The following is an 18,561-nucleotide window of genomic DNA, read 5'->3' on the forward strand; positions in this document are numbered from 1 at the left end:
AGCCGGTAAGCATAGCCTGCAGGGCGTCGCCCGGCATATCTAAGCGCTTCACCACTTGCGATGTATACAGAGGAGAAATAATACTACAGGCACTGACTCTCCTTAATGCAACACTATTAAAGACAGTATTCTCAGTAGAGGATAGTGTGCGCATATACCGGGCCGAGAAAATTGATATTTTAATGATCTTTCAGCAATGCTCTAGCGAACTTCTTAGAGATTATGATGTACCAATAGTCAACCATATCGGAGCATTCACGTTCTACGTGAAGGAATCAGGCACGATTCCAATCAAACCAAAATATGCCCTCGAAGGGTCGAAGCTGTCGCTGATTTTTTTGGTGCTATGTCTCGCATTTTGCTTCATCACTCTTGTTGTTACAGATTTATTAGATGCTACTACATCTGGGATTATCGTGGCCAACGACACCATGCTTTTTCTTGTTGCGACGTTCTATTCGACGTCTTGTGCCTTGCCAGCCTCTGCCCGCTTCTGTACGAGTCGCCGCATTGTCGTCCTAGCATGGGTCCTGGGAAGCTTCTCCATTTCGGTGTACTTTAAAGGCCAATTGACTTCGTGGCTGGTCGCTCGCATTCCAGAACCAATCGTGGACGATCTGAATAAACTTGATACGGCTTTGGATGCTCGCGCAATTCGACCATGCGCTACCAGAGATACGCCTTGGAGCTCAGACGTCCCTGACTCGTACGGAAGCGTAGTTGTGAGAAAATTGAAGAGATCTCTTGATTCGCAGGCGGACGAGGGCACGTTTGATGACTGCTTCAAATGCGCTTCAAAGAAAGGCCGGCTGTGCATCACTGCCAGACAGTTCCCCCGCTACATGCGCTCTTTCTACCCCAGATTGACTGAGTCAAAGGATCCGCTGGCACTATTCTACGTGGGGGTACCTGTGCGGAAGCACTACCGTCTGAAGATGGCCTTTCGGTCTCTCGTTCAAAGAGCCGACGAGACGGATTGGTCTCACATGGCTGAGGTATACAGAAGCGCATTTCAGCCAAAAGAAGAAATACAGTCGTCGCCGGAGTCGCTGAATGTTGTTGGTGTGGCGCAGTTTTTATTGCAGTGTCTTGGTGTGTCGGTTTTCGTGTTCGTTTTGGAAATGATCTTTGGGCGCTATTTTCTTCGGCGTGCTGCGAGTTTGACAAGAATACGGGTAGTGTAAGCGTAATGTAACAAATGCGAGAACCGGTACCTTCATTTGGTTTTTGCAATTGCACTACAGCTATACGTTTTTTTTTTTTTGTCCAACACCTTTCAGTTATTGCTGATAAAGAGTATTTGCTCAACACAAGCTCAACTGCGGCTCAATGATTTGTGCGCTGGAGCATTTATGCAAATAACGTGTTTTGTTAAGGAAAGCACAGTTGCGTGGCGTATTCGAAGTCAACATACAGATCGATATATATTATAAAGGCCCTCAACAATGCGAATCTAGTGATTCAATTCATCGTTGCAAGATAATGTTTTCCTTGCATAGTGTGTGATTTGGCCACAAGTATGGGACCTCAAGTGGCCGTGTGAAGCAGGCTTTGACATACGGATTTTCATCTTGTTTTGTTCAAATTCGAATAAACAATTTAGGAATTCATTGCATCTTTTTTTTATATGCACGTTTGATGTTACAAGGTCTTATATCTTGCACCATATTCTGCATTTCTGTCATGTTGTAACCGGGAAAGTAAAGAAAGGACCCTTTCTTAGAAGGAAGAGCAGAAAAGAAGGACTTACGGCGTAGGCTTGAAACCCGTAAATTGTTGGTGGAAGCGGTGGGACCTCAATACCACGACCCCTGTCTACATTTGCGACCGCGTTACCCGAAGCGCGCGTACGGGGAGCACTGTCCCCTGATGTGGCTGATATACATCCCGCCTTCCCAATAGTTGGCGCCATTACTCAGCTGTTCAAGACGTGCTAGAAATGCTTTGGGGTATGCGCCTGTACACGCCCGGCGCGGTCGCAAATCGATTATGAATGGTTGGCCTTCACCACATTGTTCAAGATATTTAGCTAAGTTTGAGACTTTGTCCCCTCTCACTTTTTCTTTGTCTTTCACGGAAACGCAGCTCGACCTGAAGCATGAGCACAACATGGAGAGCTTAGATTGTACAGAGGGTTCATCTCAAGCTGTGGGGAGCTTTTGCCATTCGAAGGTGGTCACCCACTGCGGCGGTCTGTGGCCAACCCACAGTCCGCTGCGTCTTCGAGTTGCGAGGAGGAAAGGCAGAGAGGTTTGCAGGCGATCAAGGGTTCCGTCACCTCCTCGCAGCTCCTCTTGCAAATGCGGTCTATAAACAACGTGACCCCGATCGAACAGTTGGAAAATCTCTAATACAGGCTCTCTAATGGAACATTTCGGAAGCGACCGCAACCTCTCAGCATAAATGCGAACCAGTACTGCCTCTATCGGCGGCCGCTGTGGTACTCGAGTGTGACGACGTCGTAAGTATATGCGACTAACTCTCTATACACTAAAAAAAGTAAAAAGAACTACAGTTGAAAGCCTTTTTTCAAAACTGGAAAGCGCCTTGAGAGGCGCGCACGGGCAAAGCGCCGTAGAGGCGACATGACGGCACGAGTCCGTAAATGTGTGGCGTCACATATTTCATAGTTCAGGTCTATGTTCCCTTTTCTTTCAAGTAAAAACACATAACACACGCACGTTTGCTATAGGGATAGTTTTCTTGCTGGCAGATGTCTCACGTTGCGTGGCATTCGTGCGAATGCCAAGATCTCTTTGAACGGCGGAGGGAGACCCACACGAAAGCCGGTGCACTCACCCCGCGGACGAAGACATCCGAGCGAGAGGAGCCAACACCACCGAGCAGCGAGTCAGCGACCGTCCGTCACGCGGTGTTTCCTTGTTGTGCGCTGCTGCGCTGGTTGCGTCCGGTCCGTACGCTCGCTCGCGCGTGAACCACCACAGGCGGTGAGGACAGCAGCTCTCTTCGTTGTCGCCGCGATCATCTGTCACCATTCAACTGGACTTAAAAAGTAAGCTAGCTCATCTTCGCATGCGCCTTGCGGGATAACCGAAGTGCAGAAGGAATCAAAGACGCGTAACTTAACGCAATAGCGCGGGCTAAGTCAGAATACGCGCTAATTTTTTTGCTTTAGCTTCCCGACTCAGTTGCAAAATTGAAACCTATCCACGCATCAGACTCGACTCGATGGACATGTGCAGGCACAGGGCTCATCGCCATGGTTGTTTGGTTTGCACCGGGCTGAGTGGGCTTTCCCGAACTCCTTCTGTTCGTACCTTTTTTGCGTCCGGGCGCCGTCACCCTTTCGCTTCCGGGTGCGGTAAGCACCGGAGAAATCAGATTTTAACATAAAACACTGAACCGCGCTCGTTGAATAATTATAATGAGCGCTCTCGCGCGCTGAATTTAAGAGAGCATGTCGTGTTTTCTGCAGTTTATACACCGATGTTTAGGATAACTGCTGGATCGCGTACCCCCGCTTGATCGCTGCTGCCCGAGTGCGGCCACGGGACGGCAATCTTGCATGTTGAGAATGCGCGCTTTTGGAGTGTTGCGGAGGCTGGCGGCAGCGTGCTGAAGACACAATTTCTACTCGGTCGTCGTCATTCACAGAAGAAGTTCTTTAAAACCCAATGTAAGACGTGAGCCTTGCCGTTGAGAAGACGTGACAATTTTTTACGGAAGCGCAGTGCCGCAGAAAAAAGGCACAACTCGTCGAAAGCAAGTTTCGCCGGTCTCGCGGCATGTTTAAAGCACCTTGGCACGCCGAAGCGCTGCGTCTCTATGCCTTCGCACGCTTCGATGCCGGTGAAAAATCGACACCGTGCGGATGTGATTTGCGAGTGAAATGTGCCTCTAGCCGTATGTGCCTGTGGAGCAGCGTTTTACTTTACTCTGACGACTGTATTTGTAACTAAGTGGCGACGGAAGAGGGGGGGAAGGTACGTCTTTTTTTCGTTGTTAGACGGTTCAGAGAATACCGCGCACAACAGCTCCTCATCAGTGATTAGCGGTGTTTCATTATCAACCTACTTGATTTCACTTGACGTTTGAGCACGGCTCGCCTAATTGTGATTGGTCAACAGACTGCACACGACCACATGGACCGCGCTTGAAAGATTTTCATTCTCGCCGTCTTGTACTTTTGCCTTCGAAAACCCTCCTTGCTCTACAGCGTTGCTCTGTTTGTGCTGCTATATGATCTGTTAGAGTAGATTTGGAACTTAGCCATTGTTAATAGTGCATAATAGCAACTGTACAGATTGCTTCCCCCCTTTATCGATATCAACTCGCCTGAACATCTGGAGGATCCAGAACTCTTTGGCCGATATATGATGCGAAGATATCTATGCGCGACACACCTTTAAAACTTTGCCGCGGCACCGATTCCTGATCGGTATCCAAGCGTGCGAAGGCACAGAGACTCATCGTTTCGTTATGCCAAGGAAAGTTTGATCATTCCGCAATACCGGCGAAACTTGCTTTCGACGAGTTGTGCCTTTTTCTTGCGGCGCTGCGCTGTCGTAAAAATTTACACGTGTTCCAATCAGCAAGTATCCGTCTTACACAGGGTTAAAAAAAACGTTTTTGGCGAATGACGACGAACGAGTAGAAAACGTGTCTTCAGCACGCTGCGGTCAGCCTCCGCAACGCTCCAAAAACGCGATTTTTCGATATGCAAGATTGCCGTCTGGCGCCGCACTCGCGGAGCGGGGATACACGATCGAACAATTGTAATCGAGATCAGTGAGTTTATGTGTAAAAAAAGTTCTTGACTCTGGCAGTTTGTTTCGAGGTAGGCCACTAATCTCCACTAGAGGGCTGAATGGCGCATTGTGCGATCAGGTACGAAGCCACCGGAAGTAAGCTGCTTGTCCCGGAAGTGAGCGCTTGAGAGGCTTTCCCACTCTTACGAGCGGTGGTTCGAACAGTGTCCAAGGCGCTTGATTTGCTTTTGTTGTATCAAGAGAGCCTGCTTGTTGCGCAGTAACAGTTCATGCAGGCCCGAGAAGTCTTCTTGGAAGCCAGTTGGTGTGTGAGAATTTGAGATTCTAGTTGATTAAGTCTACATGCCCCAAGGTCAAATGCCTCATTATCAAGATTGATTACTCAAAGGGATTATTAATACCCACGTATAGATGCAAGAAAGCGTGAACTAAAAAATTAACTAAATGCACTATAAAACTTAGCAAACACTCGACTTCTGGGACAAGCATTAAACTTCCGATGGGTCCGCTCGCCCCCGACTCGGAGCGAGGCTAAGCACCTTCCAGGCCCTTATATTAGAGATCAGTGAGGTAGGCCTACGGCACGAATGACGGCCGTGCGTGCATAACATACCACGAGATGGCATCACCAACGTCATTAGATGCTAGAGAGCCTCAAGTAAGAGTGCGTTCAACTTAAAACATGGAGTGCATTTGCAATTTAATGGTGGCGTTAAAGATGACGGATTATACAGTTTTCTGCGTGTAAAAAATGCCTAACCTATCGGAACAAAAATGGTGTCTATGGAAAAGTGTTATTTTATTGTTCGCGTAAAATCTTCAAGCATATGTTTAAAACCGGATTTACGTTGAAAAACCACCCGTAGCCCCGTAACCAACAGAAACATTTTGAAATTTAATGGCGCCCATAAACACATGCTTTTATCTAGCAGTTGAACACAGTCTTACATGAGGCGCTTAATTAGATGCTGTCTGGAAGCAGATGACAACATGCGACCTGCTTTGACCGCTATGATCTATTAAATACTTTTAACAGATCTGATGCATTACCACTCGATCATAAATAAGACTGAGGTACACAAACCACTTCCGTCCCATGGTGAGCTTCCATAGACGAAAGATATTTTGTTCTTTCATGAAATTGAGGAACCCCGAGTTACTCGCTTAAGCAAAATGTGGCCACTTTCCGAGAAGAGTGTCCAACCCTTACTTTCCCTTTTGTAGTAGCTTCGCACTGGATGGAACGATTATTGATGCCCTGCGCGGTTGGAAGAGCGGTGTCAATCATTGTTCCGGTGGCACGGATTAGTTGAGGACCACTCGTATGATTCTTCCTCCCATTATTATCATTTTAGGAAAAAAATCCTTGTTGTGACATGTGTGGTTTATTCGCTATGTTAAAATAGTCTTGTTAATTTGCAGTTGTCGAATATGGGACTGATTTAGTAATTGCATCGAGATTTAAAGGCAATAGGGTCGTTGCCAAAGTTCTGTGTTTTTTATTTCTATCCCATTTTATTACAACACTTCCAACAGCAATCTTTTTGCTGCGAATAATTGTGTGTTATAATTGCAGTTATAATAGTTTTTATGGCACTGTGAGGAACTGCAGGAATCGCTCGCTTGCATCGCTTTTTGCAATGTGATAAACCGGAGATGCCTGCTCCAAAATCTCAGATGTGGGGGACACGCTACCACAGCCGTGATGAAGCACTCACGCATCTTTTTGCTGCAGATTATACTTCTCAGCATCGCCAGCAATGACGGGGCTCATATTCTGGACGAACCACAGGACGTCACCGAATTGATCGTTCTCGAGCAAACCACAGAAAAACAGTGGCTCCTGGGACCCATCTTGGTGGATTTCAAGTTGGGAGCATTAGGAGCTTACCAGCACTAGTCTTCAGCTACGATGCCTCTACAAAAGCCGCTATCCCACGCCAGTCATTCGAGGCACTCTACTACAGCCATGATGGAGCGCTCGGACATCTTTTTGCTGCAGGTTCGTTATTTGAATACTTCAGCTTGCCGTCGATCAAGCAACTATTGTCTGCTAGTGGTATCCTGCACCAGTAGTTGGTTGTGCCATTTTCGTTGCGTGTGCCATTTTCGTTGCGTGTGTTCTTGGTTTCAGGACGTCATGTCCTTAAGTTTGCAGTGTGAAATAAATGAAATGAAATGTGTGCTACAAAAGCCATGTTTTTGCTACAATAACTGCTACAAGCAGTTCTTTTGTAAGTTTCACCACTGATGATTACATTTTGTCTGTTAATGCATGGAAACATTAGCCACTTGTGCTTTCTTGCCTTTGAAACATTCTCAGATAATGATATGGCTTCAAGTTCAACTGCATTATTGTTTACTTTTAGAATGCAAAACGCATCTCCAATGTTGAACTCGAAGAGCTTTCCACAGCGCACATCTGCATCACACTGGGCAAGCGCCTTTGCACATTTTTGGCATACAGGATACAGCACTACTTCATTTCAATTGTAGGCTACTCTATTAGCCAAGATTTGTACTTGGAGTGTGGTTTGGTACAAGGAAAATAGTTTTTCCCCATATGTTCACAAATCTGGTCCCCTCCATTTTCAATTGTAATTAAGTGGCTCAGATAAGAAAGATTAAAGATAATTTAATTAAAAAAAAACAGAAAAGAAAGACGGAAGTGACACATTATTTCTAAGTTCACAGTTGACCATTTGCATCTCTGGTTTATTTCTATGTTACGTACTTCACAACAAGTAATCACCTTGTGCCACCTTTTGACAAGGCCCCGCTCCGGGCCTTGTCAAACTACTTCCACCATATGATTTCGCCCCTCAATGGAGCAACATCCACCTATGTCCGCAATGCCGGTGACTTCGCTGAACGCATGTCGGAAGTGAAAGTCAACAGGGAACACAGTATGGTGTCGTTCGGTGTCGTGTCCCTCTTTACCAGCGTTCCAGTACCCCTGACAGTCTCCACAGCCAGAGCGGATCTCGAATCAGATTCCGAACTCAGCACCAGAACCTGCCTCAGCGTGGACGAGCTGTGCCGCATTCTTGATTTTTGCCTATTTCATTGAAACGTTCGCGTGAATGGGTTTGGTCTTCCAGCAAAGATACGGGATATGAATTTTTCTCACTTTACACAACCTTAGTACTACTGGTGAACCTATGTATTGTCGCACGCAACGCCATTGACCATGGAAGCTACTTTGTCGCCCCGCAATTTCAAGGATAAAAGCGGAGGTTTTATTTCAGTCTCTCCTTTGCATACCTTCGTAAGAAAAGTGTGGGTTCGCATTATTGGCGCTTTCAACTATGCGCGATTCCCAGATTTTCACCATCTTGCTTTCCCATTCCCGTGGTGTCGAAATATTTCAATGCGGCTCATACAGTAGAGCAGAACACTGCGTGAGGATTCAATTAGGGCTCGTGATAACGAACGCCTCGACAACTCAAAGCCTCTCCGCGTCAAGGTCATTAAATTTTTATGGAGTGACATTTATTCCCGTGTACCCTGTTTCAGGTTAAGAGAAGTAGAGCAAACTCATCCCGGAAAGTTCTTCACTGTTTTCACTTTACCACAGCAAGCGCTGTAAAGCAGTCCGTCATCGCCTCCTCTCGCTTCCCTCTGGCGTTCGCTCAACTAAAGTGAAAAAGTGGACGGCTTTACGCGAGAAGCTTGCCCCGCTTTTCGTAACCTTAAGCAGGGTAAGAGTATTTCATGTAGAATTAGCGGCCGCGCAGTTCCCGTTGATTGTCTAGAAACAACCCGCTCGCTTGCGTTGATTCCACAGATAGTTCCCCGAAAAAAAATTTTGGGGCCTAGGGGGGCTACAAGTTTGACAACACGTCGATTGAATGTTTCCTAACTCTTGGATTGCTTACTTCTAGCAGTGGCGATCTCCCCGTCCGGATGCCACAGCTTATGGAGGGCTGACGGCGAGAGACCAACCGGCATTGACACTTTCTGGTCCCCTAGCAGGGTTGCCTCTAATCGGCGCTGGGAAACGTCCCGAAGTATCCTCGGCAATACACGCAGCCTGCGTGTGAAGACAAATGTACTAACTGGGGTTTTGGGCATTCTGGGTAAATCCTATTCCAACATAGGTATTACTTTAGTAATGATAACAAATAATTTATGTACGCAATCTGGGATAACGCTACTATAAGTGAAGCACAACAAAAACCATTATGCATCATCGCTTGAACAGTGGCTCTTTAGAAATTTTGATTTGTTAAATGTGTAACCAAATGCTGTAGAGGCTGCAAATCTCTGTCCTTTTGTAGCGATTATTTTGATGTCAGAACCTGGTTTTGCCTTTAACATACCTACCGGGCTGGCACTATGCTCAAAATAAATAAAATTAACTTAAATATTAACATTGAATTCGTTTTACAAATTTAAATACCATAAATAAGCAACTCAATAAATTCAAATTTGCGGTCTGCCATACTGCCACCCTACCAAGCGTAAACGTCCTCTCAGGGTTAACAGGGTAATCAGTACGATAGTTTATGAGCAGGTTGCTTATTGATGACGATGGCTTCAACGTCGGTGTTGTACCGGGCTACAATCCGCTTTTTTCATAGACTAATTTTATTAAAAAAATTACTGCCTGACACCTGCCCAGTAGTGTTCTAAATGCGGAGAGGAAAAGAAACTGCCCGAACAAACAATAAACCTATAAACATGTCGATAGCAAAATAACGCACCGATCGAAAAATAAAAATGAAGTAATGTAAAAGACCATGTTTCGGGTGAACGCCCATCTGTCCGTCCATAACGTGGTATTTCCCGAGTCCCTGCCCTTTTCATTTGGCACAATATGCTTCTGTCTGTGCAATTAAAACAACCAGGCTGTTGGGCCACTGCTACAAATTTTGTTTTTTTTAAGTTTTCAATGAGAGGCTTTAGGTAGAGAACCCAAGAACCCTGTGCCCCATTCCTGCCTCCGTTCGTTTCGATTTGTAGGATCAACGTATCTGCTTCCCTTTGCGTACCCCTGCTGCGAGGTTTGCGCGGTAGCCTACAGACTACGAAGAGCTCCGCTTTGGCTAAATATTTCGTCCACGACGGGAATCAATGTCACCGTATCCGAGAGGCAGAGCGGCATCGGACTGTCTAAACGTTCAAGTTTGACTTCATAATGCAGTGCTTCATGAATACCAGAGCATTACAGACTAAACCACTGCGTGCTCATATACACCTTCACCTGCAGCCAGTCGGTAATGCCCAGCTTGAAAAAAGTGACGTTCTTAGCGTTTTCCCGCGTCTCCCTGCCTGGTCCTCGAAACACACAAGAAGGAATGCGTCGTTTCGTTTGTTATATATTTGAGTCATATAACTGCGAGCAATGGGGTTTTCTTCGGGGAATCGGCCACCGTGTGACTCTTCTGTATTGTATTCATGCCATCCAGAAGACAAAGACAGCACCCTTCCGCCCCCTCCCCTCAAACGTCATCACAACAAAATCCACGCTGCACCGCTTAGCTAGCGTCACCATCGTTGCTAGCTCGACTTCCAGCCTCTCACAAGCAGCGAGACGCTAGCACACGGCGACGCCAAGATGGATCCGTCTGCCTCTTCGCGGCGACTATCATGGAAGTTCAGCGTGAATGCCTCTTGGGCGAATAAGGAATCGAGTGAACATGATGTCATGCGTGTGCCTTTTACTCTTTGGAGTAGTGCTTTTACTGACAAGAAAGCTTCATCATCATCACCATCAACAAAAGCAGTAGCAGAAACATTCCATTTTAATGCGAAGAACAAGTCGCTTGCACCTAACGCAGGGGTTGTGGTGACGACTGAGCGACGCTGAGCTCTGATTGGCTTTGCTTAAAAGGGTGCTGGGTAGACCTCGATGCTAGGTGCCTTGAGGTCTACCCACTATTTTCTTTTTATCAGCCAATTAGAGACCGGCATTCTGACAACAGCGCAACCCGTGTGCAAGAAGCAGACAAAATTGCGCTCCACGTAAAGTAGTTCAAAACTTTTTTTTTTTTTTTAGTGTTTCGAATGAATTTTTTCTCTCAATCAGATATATCTTGTTAAGTTTGAAAATGCTTCATAACTGCATAAAAAAGTTCCCCGAGTAAGTTCGAGACAGAGCGAACATCGTATATTCTTGCCGTCACGTCAATTCAGGTTACCCCTTAATTTTCTAGGAATATTACGAACTTCTGTTCAAAACTGAGGTTCGACTGGTTATTCGAAACTTCGAACTTCTCTAAAAACTCAACGATCTTTCTTGTGTAGATGTTTTGCTCAACCTACACGCAACAATTTCATTTCAATTATGTTTATAAAATTAGTATAATATGTGCACAACATAAAAACAACATATGTGATTTTAACGCTTTAGTTGGCCCAATAATGCCAAACAATAAAATATATACCCAACAAAGATTGCACTTTTCCGTTAGGTGCCGTTTGCTGGATTTCAATTTTCGCGCATGCGCACAAAAGCCGAAAATTCAGTCGAACTTTCGTCAATAAGTTCAAATTTGGTCCAACTCGTACTAGAGGAGGTCCCTGACCTCCTATAGATCCTAGAGTGTACCCCAAAGTTCACCTGAGGTGAGCCATCCGGTTTTCCTTGAGTGTCTGTTCCAGGTCCGCCCCGGCGTTACAGTAACTCTTCGCACTCCCGTTCATATTGGAACAACCAAGACGTTCGATGTCATCCACTGTCACCACGACTTCCTCTCTAGCGGTAGGAGCATCCATCGCGATCCGCCGCGCTCTTTTCGGCGATGCCAAATGCCCCATCTGTGACATTGCTTACCGTGGAAGTGTCTCGAGCGTAGAGGTAATCAAGCTCCCCTTTTTTGAGCCATATGTCACCCCATAAACTATATCGCTTTTTGATTTGTTTGTTTTAGCGAGTTCCCCACAGATTTGCACAACTCGGCACCCTGTTGAAAAAAAGAAATTATATGGTGTAACAGAAACAAAAGCTGAACTCCAACAAATATTATATCATAAATAGATGTTGATATACTTTTGAGTATCCTTGAATGTTTGTTGAAAGTCACATTTATTTTTACTATTAAAAGGACAACAGATGGAAATGCTGCAGGCAGAAACGTGTTGCAGCCGGCACGAAAAAAGCAGGTGCTCGCGAGAGAGGTAGATGCAGCACGCCGTGAATGGGAAGTTATATTCTGACATAACGCTCCAGAAAGCAAGATATTTCTTTCTATACATGTTGTGTTTTTGTTTTTCACTAAAGAAATGCGGACAATACTATCAAGTTGTTCTGTATCAGATATTTTTGTTCGTTGTATAGAAATTCTCAGATACAAATGATTACGAATGAGCTCAATATGTAAGAGGGCTTCGTGACCCGTGTAAGGTTGCCTGGGAAAGGCCAAAAAAGAGACCTACGGTTTTACCTTAAGTGCATAAGGTCTCGCACAACCTACAAAAATGTAGCGCAACGTCAATGGAGAGCCAGTGGTTTGGTCGGCGCCTTTGAAATTTCTGCGCTAAAGTTGCAGTAGTTGCAGTTTATAACATCAAACTGTCCTGTTGCTATGTTTACATCGGACAGGCCGGCAGATGTATGAACGAGAGGTTAAAAGAGCATGCTCTTTAGGTTAGATCATCGCCAGCAGGGAACTTGGGAGTACACTGTGATAGGCGCGGTTGCAAACCCCTATTTGATAACACGAGTATCTAAGGACGACACAGTCAACAGATGACGAGAAATTTTAGTGGCCCCTTTTATTTTAGAGCATAAAGAAAGGCGCGCCAGTTCGCCTTCTGTCGCATTATTTGAGAAATAGTTGGCATTCTTGAGCAGGTTTAACACGTGCGGGAGGCGGTGACTTGATGATTTTTGATGGTCCGGGATGATTTTCGATTTGTGTTTTCTTGCAATAAATCAGTTGAGAGTCAGCGCTCTGTTTGTACTCTTCGCTTTCTTTTCCTCTGTTGATGTATTTTTTAGCGCTGTTTTACTTTTAGTTCATCATGTACTATTAAAGCACCTAACTGGACACTTGGCGAGAAAGTCAACGAGAAATTCCTGCGGAAAAGATTGGCGGGCGACAAGGTCATCTGCGGCGTCAACCAATCACGGTCGCCAAATTTCACGCCGACGTTTTCGCCAAATGTCCAGATTAGGGCCCAAGTTTAGGGTTGTATCTCGCCCAAATTTCCACCATATTCCTATTGCCGCGGGCGCAGCTAACCAAGTTGGAAGCGTGCCCGTGGCCGAGCGTTTATCGTGCTTGGCTCCCCCGCAAAAAAGCCGAGGTTCGAAACCTGACTGCGGATACACCTCTTCAATGCGAAAGCATTTACTGTACCATGGAGCCAGCCAATGTCATCAGCTTTGAAGCCGCTCCAAACAGAACCTAAACTCCTTTCTCCAATTAAAGCAGCGACCTGATGGCTCACAGCTTTGACGCCGCATGAAAAGCCCAGCCAATAAACGTCCCCCAGTTTTTCTACTCCCAATGATACGAAGTGAAGCCGAAATCTGACGGATTGCCATTGAAATCCAATTGGCTGGCGAGCGTTATAGTTTCATGGGACAAAGCTTCCATTGGCCGGAGCGCTTTAGCTTAAAGGAAGGCCACGCCATGGCGCTGCGGGCTTGTGCCGCCCGCGCACCGGTAAAACGAAGCGGCGCAACCACATGGACCTACGGGCCCCGCGCCGGTAAAACAGGCACGGTGGAGCGCGCTCGGCGGTTTCTGCTCGTCTCGTCAGGCTCACGCAGCTGTAGCCTTGGCCATTGAAACGCGCTCGAGGAGCAAGGGAGCGAGGAGGAAGAAGAGAGGAGAGAGAAGAAGAGAGGCTGCGCCACGGTAGAAGGTGGACGGAAGGAAAGAGTTTTGTCGGGGCCAACTTAATATATGCACCACGCCTGCCGCTAGGGGCGCGAGTAATCGGAGGAATGCAGAGTATGGGCGGATAGACTTATACAGCTGGCTCCTTTGAATGGGGCGTTTAGTCGCGCCACCTGGTGGCCAGTGTTTTGTGGCGAACGAGTGGTCCTGGTGGTTTGCGGCGCCTTTGCGCTCGACCGCTTCCCTTTCTCCACTTTTTTTTGTATCCCAATCTATATATATATATATATATATATATATATATATATATATATATATATATGAAATTCTTTTTTGTGCATAAAAAAACAGAAGCAGGTTTTTTTCACGTGTATTTAATTTTTTATTTTTTCGTAAACATGGAAACACAGAAATTATTACACTGATTTATATAGCACACTATTCCACCCTTTCAAATAAATCTTTAAAAAAAACATGAAGGGGTTAATAAGGCGGTGTATTTGTTTGCAAATGTTAAAACTGCCAACTTGATTAAAAGTTACATACAAGGACGACACTTTTTGCTAACCAAAAATGAGCTTTCTTTTTTTTGCTGCCGTTGAAAAAAAGGACCATTCTACTCAAACATGTCTTATCAAAGAAAAAAAAAAAAAAACGCCAAGGAAGAAAAGCTGAAATCAGTCTTATCCCAAGCTCTAGTCCTGCTCAGCCAAATGTATAAACGGTAAAGTTAAGGCACGGCGTTGTTTTTTAAGCACTTCTTGTTTATAAATGCGTCCGCCGCAAAGTGAGCTAAACAGAGATAGCGCTGTTTTATTCTCTTGTGATCTTTTAGCAGATTGGTGTACGATGCCCACCTCTCGTGCCTTAAATTAATATTAATAACGTATACTAAGAATTTACGTTCACCAGACTTCGCAGTAGCAAAGTGAAAAACGTCCGAACTGAAACCATACCTGTGATCTGTTGCGAACAGCATCAGAGAAACATTTGGCGACTTATTCGCACCATCTCGCAGATCAGTACTTTCCAGGCAAGATTCACACTTCGTCTGTGACCAGACGCGACACCGCGACTTTCTTCACACAAACCAATACTAGCCGACCGACACTGCCGACCCGTCTCTGCCGTCACTGTAAAACCAGTAGAACTCCGGCGAGTTCGGCGCATCCGAAACTGACGAGTCAGTGACCGTTGCTCCCTGCCGAGCCGTCGGGTTTTGCTGTCACCGCCGTCACCGTACAAAAAGCACAACACCGGCGAGTCCAGCGTATCCAAAACCGACGAAACAATGACCGTTGCTCCCTGCCGACCCGTCTTTGCCGTCACCGTACAACCAGCAGAGCTCCTTCGAGTCCGGCGCATTCAAAACTGACGAGACAATGACCGTTGCTCCCCACGCGACAACAAAACGCCACAGCGCCACCGACGCCACGGCGTTTGTAGGGGTGTTGTTCCCATAATCATATGCACGACGGTGCTGGCCTCTACGGTATTTCTCCGAACGCCGGGAGCTGCGTTCGCCTGGTCTCGTCGCCGACAAACATGGCGCCGCCTCCAGCATCCACATCGTCGGCGGGTCTTTGCTCGTCTCGACGCCGACGAACATGGCGCCGCATCAAGCATCCACATCGTCGGCGCCCGCCACATCGGCAGTGACGCCACCTGCCGGTCCACGCAAGTGCAACGCAGACGAACTAAGGGAGCGAAACAGCGTCATGCATGCTTTCGCATTCAGGACTCATAAGAAGTGCTTTGGTGTATCACGAGCCTTTCTTTTATTTGTTTGTTTGTGTGACTTGCGTCGGAGTGTTGTGGCGTCTTAAGCACGATCCAAGCAAACGCGTATTTGTGCGCGCGTGGGCCGTGCGCTTCCCGGAAATTGCGTATTTCGTGACGTGTTTGCTGTTTCCGGAGCGCTTTCCGAGTCACAATTATGCTCGTTGGCTAGGACGGTGCGGAGTCGGGCGAGCGCGCACGCAGAGCCGTATATTGGGAGAGTTTGGCCAGTTGGTGTGGCAACGAAGGCGCCGGAGAGGAGAAAAGTAAATGAAAGGGAGGAGAGCGCCGAAGGAGCGAGAGAGAAAGAAGGGAGCAGAGAAGACACGACCGCCTTTTTTTAGCAACGCTGTCGGAGACTGGTCGGAAAAGAGCCCTGCTGAGGCTACGCGTCGTCTGCTACGGGCCGACTTTTTTCGCCTTGATAAAAGTTTCTGGCCATATCCCGAAAAATCTTCATTTATTAGCTTTTCAACCCACCGAGGAATAACAGTATGTCATTTTTTTGCCAGAGCCAGCGATATAAAAGGAAATAATCGAGATTTAGATGCCGATCCCACGCATTCCCCCGGGAGAATGAACGAAAATGGCGGCTCTCCCCACTCAGCTGGGAGCAGCCGGGAGTTCACGCGCATGCGCTCATGCCTTTTGCTCTGCGCCGCGTGCTGATTGCCTAACTCGGGAGGAGAGCGTTACGGCGGCGAGATCATAGACTGACCAAACTCTCCCCATGTACGGCTCTGCGCGCACGCATACACGAGCGCACTCTGACGGTGAGTGACGGCCAAGCGAAATGCAGCTTCCTCTTTCCTCTGTGCGTCCGCAGCAGCCTTCGTTTCGGCTGCAGAAGTCACCTTCTTTGCGTCGGAAACAGGGGGAAAGTTCACAGACGCTTGCAAGCTAGCAGAGAGATCTGCGCCAGACGACGTGTGTGTGTCGGCGTTGTAAAAGTAGATAAGGGGGGGGGGGGGGGGGGGGAGGAGAAGGCCAATCGCGCCAGACGACGAAGAAACGCGGAGCCGGAATTAGTGCCCCCCGCCGATTGGCCGGGAGACAAGAGCGCTCTACTACGTCACTGCGCGTTTCCTTGCGCCTTCAGAAAAAGCTGCAATTATCCACCTTCCTCATGTGCTCCCGGAAGGCGCACGGAGTCAGCGCAATGTCACAAAATACACAATTTCCGGGAGCCGCACGGCCTACACGCGCACAAAAACGCGTTGGTTTAGATCACGCTTTACGCATTTTTGCATGGAGTAGTCCTGGTATTTCAAGGATGTACTGCAGGATTAGGGACGTTCAGCTTGTTAAGCTGCAGACTTCTATGGCAGTCTCCGGCAAGCGACACTGATGTCGTTGCGGGTATGGGGTATTCGCACCTAGGCTTAGCGGGGTTGCGGGTCAGTGCCTTCACAACCTCAACTTTTCGCTGGAGGGTACCGCGAAGCATTGTTTCGAGAACCACGAGGCTTCATTGACGTCGTGAGACATCTATGTGGCCGAGTTGCAGCGGAAGTTCGCCACCCTATACGGACGGGAGACGGCAGAGAATCTTCTCCGGATATGAACCCAGGGCCCCAACGAAATCGTCACAAGCTTCATGGAAGATGTCCTGCGCCTGAGCGCCCGTACCGACCTACGAGCCACAGACGACAACAAGCTGCGAGTCCTCGTGAGCGGGGTGAGAGACGGCATCTTTGAAGGCCTCTTCCGCAACCGGCCGGTCACCATCAAAGCCTTCGTCACCGAGGCAACAAACATCGAGCGCGCCCTCCAAGCGCGCGCTTCCCCATACCAGCGACATTTAAGCGTCGTTGCAACCACGCTGCTTAGCGGCGAAAACGCTATCGGTACAATCATCCGCGAAATTATCCGGGAGGTCGTCCGGGAGGAACTCCGCAGGTTGCTGCCAGCCGCAAGTCGTCCAGCGACACTCTCCTTCTCCGAGGCTGAGCGCGAGGAAGTACGACGGGCGGAAAACCCTGAAGCTCCTGTCAACACGGCGGTACCGGAGGAACCGACGTTGATTTACGCTGCATTGGTCGGAAGAACTCCACAAGCCCCGCGCAACCCTTGGAGATGGAGTTGCCGTAGACCGCCGACGTAAAGATCCTCCAAAAACACGGGAGGCCTCCCACTCGACTGATGAAGTGCATCGGCGCGACGCTTCGGCAACGGTGCCCAGCAGCCTCAACATGACCATCAACGGACGCAATGGGTCGGCACTCCTGGACACTGGACCAGACTACTCCGTCTTGTGTGGGAGGCTTTCAAGCCGTCCTCGGAAAGTGACAACGCCGTGGGAAGTACCTCAAGTATGGTTTGCCGGTGGGCACCTTATCACACCAGTCGGGAGATGCACTACTCCAGGTGAGATTCACGGTGAGACTTGCCCCGTGAAGTTCGTCATTCTGTAAGACTGTGCGTGGGACGTTATCCTCGGAATGGAACTCTCTGCGAGTATGGCGCCGTCATCAACCTCGGAGCAAACCGACTGACGCAACGAAAACCTGTTCCACTAGCGGAGGAACCCAAAGTTACGTCATCCGCAGTCTTAGTCCTCGCAAACCACGTTACCTTACCGCCGCAGTAAAGCGTTTTCGTACCCCTCCGGATCGAAGAAGCTTCCTGCGGCGAGGTTATTCCGAAAACCAGCCTTCCATTGCTCCTGGGAAGAGGAATAGGCATCGCAAGAGGAGTAGCTGAACTTCAAACTGGACGCACTGCGGTCCTCACGACGAACTTCGGACAAGAAACGGAACACCTCACTAAAGATGCAGCTGTGCGCCACGTCGAGGAACTTTTTAACTCCGCCAAAATTGCCGCGATTACTGAAGAACCATCGCCACCTCAGCAAGACAGTTTTGCTGTCGTGCTGAGGTGACTGCAACCAGAGCTTTTTTTTTTGTTGCGACGCTTAGGTTTTGCAATATAGAATTTGTCCACCTTCCGTGAAACACCCTGTATATACAGGGTGTTTCAGACAACGCAGGCCAAATCGCTCCTGTGAAAACTACTCGTCGCAACAAAAAAAGGCTTGTGGCGTTTTGGTTCTGGGCCAGGGGCCCATTTAAGAAAATTATTAAGGTCTGGGATAGTTGAATGGTTAATTATCTTTACGTAATTAATATTTTTTTTAATTTTGTGTTTAAGGGGATGGTTCAAATTAGAAAATTGCTGAGCATCATCGGAAAACACCAAATCAACAAATTGGAGAACGATAGAAAGCACGCGAAGCATTTTACGGCTTTCTGAAAAACCAC

Source organism: Ixodes scapularis, unplaced genomic scaffold (assembly GCF_016920785.2).
Source record: "Ixodes scapularis isolate PalLabHiFi unplaced genomic scaffold, ASM1692078v2 PGA_scaffold16__2_contigs__length_2301149, whole genome shotgun sequence".
NCBI classification, from domain to species: Eukaryota; Metazoa; Arthropoda; class Arachnida; order Ixodida; family Ixodidae; genus Ixodes; species Ixodes scapularis.